Source organism: Myxocyprinus asiaticus, chromosome 38, assembly GCF_019703515.2.
Source record: "Myxocyprinus asiaticus isolate MX2 ecotype Aquarium Trade chromosome 38, UBuf_Myxa_2, whole genome shotgun sequence".
Taxonomy (NCBI): domain Eukaryota; kingdom Metazoa; phylum Chordata; class Actinopteri; order Cypriniformes; family Catostomidae; genus Myxocyprinus; species Myxocyprinus asiaticus.
The window spans coordinates 22,240,874-22,247,533 of NC_059381.1; the positions used below are offsets into that span (position 1 = coordinate 22,240,874).

The window sequence follows — 6,660 nt, forward strand, 5'->3', positions numbered from 1 at the left end:
TGCAACCATCTTCTTGCACCTGCACTTCTTCAGCCGACGTCTCTGTTGGACATGTTCTGTACACAGAAACGTGTTCACTCAGGTCTTATATTATATTTAAATTATTTAATACATACAACGCTAATGGGTAACACATTTTATACATATGTTATCGTTCAAATGTATAACAAATTTTAACAGCAGTTCAGTTAGTTTTATGCATCTCTTGTAAGCAACATATGTCTAATACATGGGCTTAAATAAGTAATCATAATGAGGCAGGGTAATTGCATTTTCTATACAAAATAGTCCAGAATGGATGTACATCATTGATGACACCTGATAACAAGAGCATCTGCTGAATTATAAATATGCAGAAACAAGTAAATCAGAGAGTGTGTTTCATTTGATTAAGGTGAGTGATAAAATGATGTGTCAAGAGAACAAACCAGACTGACAGTTTGAGTTAGCAGTATTTCATGCATCTATAACGCAGAATAAGCTTGGCTTACTGAAACCAAGAGCTACTGTGGCAAGAGAAAGTATGTGAACCCTTTGGAATTACCTACATTTATGTAAAAATGTCTTAAAATCAGGTTGAGGTTCTACTAAGTTACAATTATGAACAAACACAATCTGTTTTAACTTATATCACATTATTGTGTTGTTTTTGTACATATTGAATACATCATTCAAACATTCACAGTGTAGGTTGGGAAAAAGTATGTGAACCCCTAGGCTAATGATGTCAACAAAAGCTAATTAGAGGCAGGAGCTGGCAAAATTGACATCCAATTAATAAAACGAGATTGGAGGTGTGGGTTAGAGCTACTTTGACTAAAAAGTATTCAAACATTTGAGTTTGCTATTCACAAGAAGCGTTTTCTGATGTGGAAAATGCCTCGCAAAAAAAGATCTCAGAAGACCTACAATCAAGATTTGTTGCTTTGCATAAAGCTGGAAAGAATTAAAGTTATCTTGAAGAGCTTAGATATTTATCTGTCCACAGTTAGACAAACTGTCTATAAATGGAGATGATTTAGTACTGTGGCTACTCTCCCTAGAAGTGGCCGTCCAGCCAAGATAACTTAAAGGGCACACCGCAGAATGCTCAATGAGGTAAAAAGAACCCTAGAGTGACAGATAAAGACTTGAAGGAATCATTGGAACTGGTTAAAATCTCTGTTCATGAGTCTACCATACAGAAATCATTAAACAGGCATGGTTTCCATGGCAGGAGACCATGTTGGAAGACGCTGCTTTCCAACAAAAACATTGCTGCACGCCTAAAGTTTGCCAAAGACCACCTTGACACCACAGTGCAACTGGGAAAATGTTTTTGGATTGATGAACCTAAGGTTGAATTGTTTATGAATAACACACAGCACTACGTATGGCATAAAAAGGGCACCGCATACCAACATGAAAACACCGCAACGGTGAAGTATGGTGGAGGGAGCTTCCTGATATAGGGCTGCTTTGCTGCTTCGGGGCCTGGAACGCTTGCCATCATCAAGGGAAAAATGAATTCCCAAGTTTATCAAGATATCCTACAGGATAATGCCAAGGTGGCTGTTCACCAGCTGGAGCTCAGTAGAAGTTGGGTGATGCAGCAGGACAATGACCCTAAACATAGATGTAAATACACTACAGAATGGCTTAAAAACAAAACAAATTCCACCTTATGTAGTAGCCCAGTCAGAGCCTAGACCTTAACCCAATAGAGATGCTGTGGAATGACCTTAAGAGAGCCATTCACACCAGACATCCTAAGTAAATGGTTGAACTGAAGCAGTTCTGTAAGGAAGAATGGTCCAAAATTCCTTCTGAATGTTGTGCAGTTCTAATTCGCAGCTATCGGAAATGCTTGGTTGAGGTTATTGCTTCCAAAGCTGCCCAGTTAATAAATCCAAGGATTCACTTACTTTATCCACAGCACTGTGAATGTTTAATGGGATGTGTTCAATAAAGACATGAAAGATTATACTTGTTTGTGTGTTGTTAGCTTAAGAACATTGTGTTTTGTCTATACTTGTGACTTTGGTGAAGATGAGATCACATTTTATGACCGTTTAATGCAGAAAACCAGCAAATAACAAAAAATCATTTTTTCTTGCTACTGTATCTCTCAAATACATTCCCTTTCCTGTAGCCATCACTTTGTGATATATTATATTGTACAAACAATAAATTATTTATTTGGAAGGTATTTAAAATATGTTTGAACACATCAAATGGTTAAGAGTGCAAGGCCATATTTACATGTACTGACACTGTAGCATCAGTATGATGCAGTGTAGGGATCGATTTACAGTGCAAAGCCCAATATTAGATGAAAACACAGACTTCACTCAGATTTTAGCTATGCAAACTAGGTCGATGCTTGTTTGTGTAATTAAATGGGAGTATTGGGTTATCATTATTATAATGCTACACAAGTGACCAACTGTATGTATTATAGAAGTGATAAATTGTATCAAAATGTCCATCATAGATGTATGTATTTTGTTTCTTGTCATCACCAAGGCACTCTCAATGCCACTTGGTCCAGAACAACTGTAAGTTCAGTTCCTTGGAGCAAATAAGATGTGGGGTCAAGAGGAGCGTTGATCTCACACTCCCACCTGCTCAACACAGGCAGAGTTAAAGGTGTTGAACATATTTTCCCATCAGTATGGTGTCTTCTGTTCTGAGGAGAAGCCACTCGATGATGCATGGGGTTCTCTGAGCCCTGATGTGATCTGATCTTTGATCCAAATGGATTTTGGTATCTGCCACAGGGTATTGTTGTTGATCCATCTAATAGGAAAATGAAAAATACAAAATGTGCAATATGACTTGACAGAATATTGCTTCATTGAAATTTGAAACTTATGTTTTACCGTAGTTCAAGCCAGTTCTGTTGGGATATTGCGAGATTTTCAGCATGTTTTCCCTCCAATGACAAGTCTCGCTTTTAGTTGAGAAGAGTTGGTAATTATACCCAATCTAGATAGACATATGGACCTAATAACTTAATGGTGTCTTAATTTTAAAATAATTTCAGGGTGTTTTAAAATAATATTAAGGTAATATTATGCACAGTGGCCATATAAGTAATTGTACGCTTAAGCCACACTTAAAAAATATATGAATTTCATTGCATTAAACTAAGTGGCATCTGCAAACAAAGACCTTTTCTCAGAGCTAACTTTGCTATCTAATTTAACTCTATTCTAACAAACTACTTTTTTTGAATTTATTATTATTATCTAATGCTATGACATTCATAAAAAATCAAAAAAATTAAGTGTAGCTTAAGTGCCCATTGCCCAAATACTTTTTGAGGGCGCTGTACATGATCACCTTACCTTTGAAATTCTGTTAACAATGTCTAGGCTGTTCTTCCACTGCTCGGTTGATTTCAGGTTAGATGTATCACTGATCCTGCAGCAAGAAATTGGGTCTTTGTTAAAGGATAGCACAGAAAAGAACAGTTCATAAACATAAAATGCATATTTTGTGCACAATGATTTCCTTAAAGGGATAGGTCATTCAAAAATGAAAATTCCCTCATCATTTACTCACTTTCATGCCATCCCAGTATTTATCACTTCATTTCTTCTGCAGAACACAAACAAAGATTTTTAGAAGAATATCAATGCAAGTGAACGGTGATCAGACTTTTCAAGCTCCAAAAATCACATAAAGGAAGCATAAAAGTAATTCATATGACTCCAGTGGTTTAATATGTCTTCTGAAGAGATGCAATCAATTTACAAGCAACAGATCAATATTTCAATCCTTTTTAATATAAATCTCTATAATAGAGCTGTTCAGCTTGTAGTCCACAAACCCAGAAGAGAATTCACCATGGGTTCCCTCTGGATTTTCCTATGGGTTTTTATAATGGGGGTTTTGAACTTATGTGTAAAATAAGGTCTATGGTAAACATAACTTGACGATACGTGGACGTTTTGTTCTACCACATAAATTACACACAGTCATACCTCAAATGTGAATTTTAAATCCGTATTGAGTTACATACTTTTTTTTTTTTTAAATCACACAGTGGCATCAAAATTCACATTTGAGGTATGACTGTGTGTAATTTATGTTACACATAAGTTCAAAAACCCCATTATAAAAACCCATAGGAAAATCCAGAGGGAGCCCATGGCAAATTAGACTTCCGGGTTTGCCTAAAAATTGACGTCACGGCTGAACAGCTCTATAAGATTTATAGTAAAAAAGGACATAAATATTGATCTGTTTCTCACCCACAACTATCATATTGCTTCTTAAGACACTGATTTAACCACTGGAGACATATGGATTATTTTTATGCTGCCTTTATGTGATTTTTGGGGCTTCAAAGTTCTGGCCGCCATTCACTTGCATTGAAAGGACCTACAAAGCTGAGGTATTCTTCTAAAAATCTTTGTTAGTGTTCTGCAGAAGAAAGGAAGTCACATATCTGGGATGGAATGAGGGTGAGTAAGTGAAGAAATAATTTTCTTTTTTCTCTTATTTTTTTTTTTTTTTTTTTTTTTTTGGTGAACCATCCCTTTAAATTTAGTTGGTGAACAATGTTCTAACGGACCAACCACACTGGCTGAGTTCGAAATGGCATTCTACCCATACTACTCTTACTACTACTGCCATGGTTGCTAGCCAGATTCTCAGTTAGCGTCATTCAGACGAGGAAAAGAAGACTAAAGCAATAATTTCCCCTGAAGACAGAGGGCAGCACCGTTACTAATGGAAAAGGAGAAGGCACAACTGCGTCACTTTGTCCTGTCGCCTGCAGCTTCTGATACAATGTCATGCCTTCTGAGAGTACTGTATATCCCAGTGTACATTTACACTCTTTTTACACTCACTCCAAAATTGAAATAGTTTAAAGTCATAATTTTTGCTAAAAGAGTAAACAAACAATCGCTGTTTTGTTTTGTTTTTTTGCTGGTATTATATGAAGACTCATTAGAAAACTAACTATATATGAGTTCATACAATTATTTTATCTGTTATTTTAATCTGAATTCTTTAAAAAGAAAACAATAATCGCTTAAGGAGAGAGAAACATTCTAAATGAATAGAGTAAATGTAGTAAATCTGGTGGCATGTAAATTATTGTCAAAATATAATCCCTCTGTTATCATGAATTTTGTCAAATATACAGATAATAACAAAGCTGTCATTTTTTAAATATATTTGACCATTTTTTATTAAAAGATCAAATTAAATGCAATGATAGAAATGTAAATGGTTAAAATGTTTTTGTCTTTGAGTTTTGACCCAGTTCTTCAGGTTAGTGCTAATAAATCCATTTCCACTATTCACAAAGCACGAAACAATAATTGCAAATGCATCTTCAATGGAATAATCAGTGAACAATATTTCAAACTAGTCAGATAGGTCTGCACTCAGAATGCATAATTTGTCTACAAATTTGTAGTTTCCCTTAACTTTTAAATTATGTTTTCCATTTCAATAAAAAATTTGTACTCACCTCCTCTTCTTCTGCTCAATTAATATTTGCTTTGTTCTAGTTTTTCCAATGTACTCATCACTCAAATGATTTCTAACCATTTCCAAATGCTTTGTAGTCATTTTTAATTTAAAATTAATCTAAACAATTATGTTCTCATGTCAGTCATGTTACTAGGTGCTATGTGGTCTTGTTGAGAGAAATAAGCAATTAATACTCACAGATGGCTGTCCAATAATGTGGCTGTAATCTCTGGGCATACTCATGTTTATATTCATTTTCTACATAGGGGTCTTAAGACCCTCTCCTAATCTTCCATGTGACCAATATGCAGTTTGCATGTGTCAAAACAAGATGGTTTTTTGGTTTTCTCAGAACTCAGATCTAGTCAATAAGCTATTGGGTTTGACTACTAACAGATGATTCCAGGAAAATAATACCAGTAGAGGTTTTTTTTATATTTTTTAATATACAGTATCTAATTATTTTATAATCAACAAAATAAATTGAAAAAGACATGCTGTAGAAAATGACATAATTTGCACTATTCTATAAATACAGACAGTGTCAAATAATTTATGGCACTGGTAAAGGACCAGTCATAATTACATAATCCAGTGGTGTAAACAAAGCACAGAAACAAAATGTGAAGTATTTTGGATGTAGTAGATATGTTAACATTGTGTAAACAAACACTGTTTAAGGCTGATATTTGTATTTATTTATTTATTTTTTGCTGTGCAATTTTATATGTCCTACAATTTTGGAATAAACATTGTCAGATTTAAATGGTCTTATACACTTATAATAACTTAACACTCCTAAAAACATTTTTGCACCATCAATAAAGCAAACATGTAGACAGATTCATGCATACAGTTTTTACATGAACTTATATGCAATACAAAATTTCTTAATTAAGATGCTTAAATATTAGCACCCAAATAAAATACCAGAACTATCAGAGATGCTGCTTTTGAAATGCCTGAAATATTACCTTATTGTTACCCATTTTCCACATGGATGAAAGAAAGCTGAATGTTTGAGTCTAGGATTGTAATAGTAATCCATTTCCATTGCCCAAACATATCTGAGGGTATATCACATTTCATAGGTGGTATAGCTGCAGTCTAGTTTAAGCTCAGATGAACTCTTCATTTTCATGTGGCTCCTTTGAGATGTTATCCCATGCTGTGCTTCACTTTATACAT

General features: G+C 34.7%; 1 long non-coding RNA gene across 2 annotated transcripts; it reads right to left on the reverse strand.

The window, feature by feature from the left end:
- Nucleotides 1-92: 92 nt before the first annotated feature.
- On the reverse strand, nt 93-5,701 carry LOC127428859 (uncharacterized). 2 transcript variants are annotated; one of them, XR_007895195.1, is made up of 4 exons: nt 5,671-5,701; nt 3,330-3,405; nt 2,862-2,967; nt 93-2,778 (listed from the first exon to the last, which is right to left on the reverse strand). It is a non-coding gene; the product is annotated as an uncharacterized LOC127428859 (long non-coding RNA). The 2 variants fall into 2 exon arrangements; XR_007895196.1 differs by lacking the exon at nt 2,862-2,967 and having other exon boundaries at nt 5,671-5,686.
- Nucleotides 5,702-6,660: the final 959 nt, after the last annotated feature.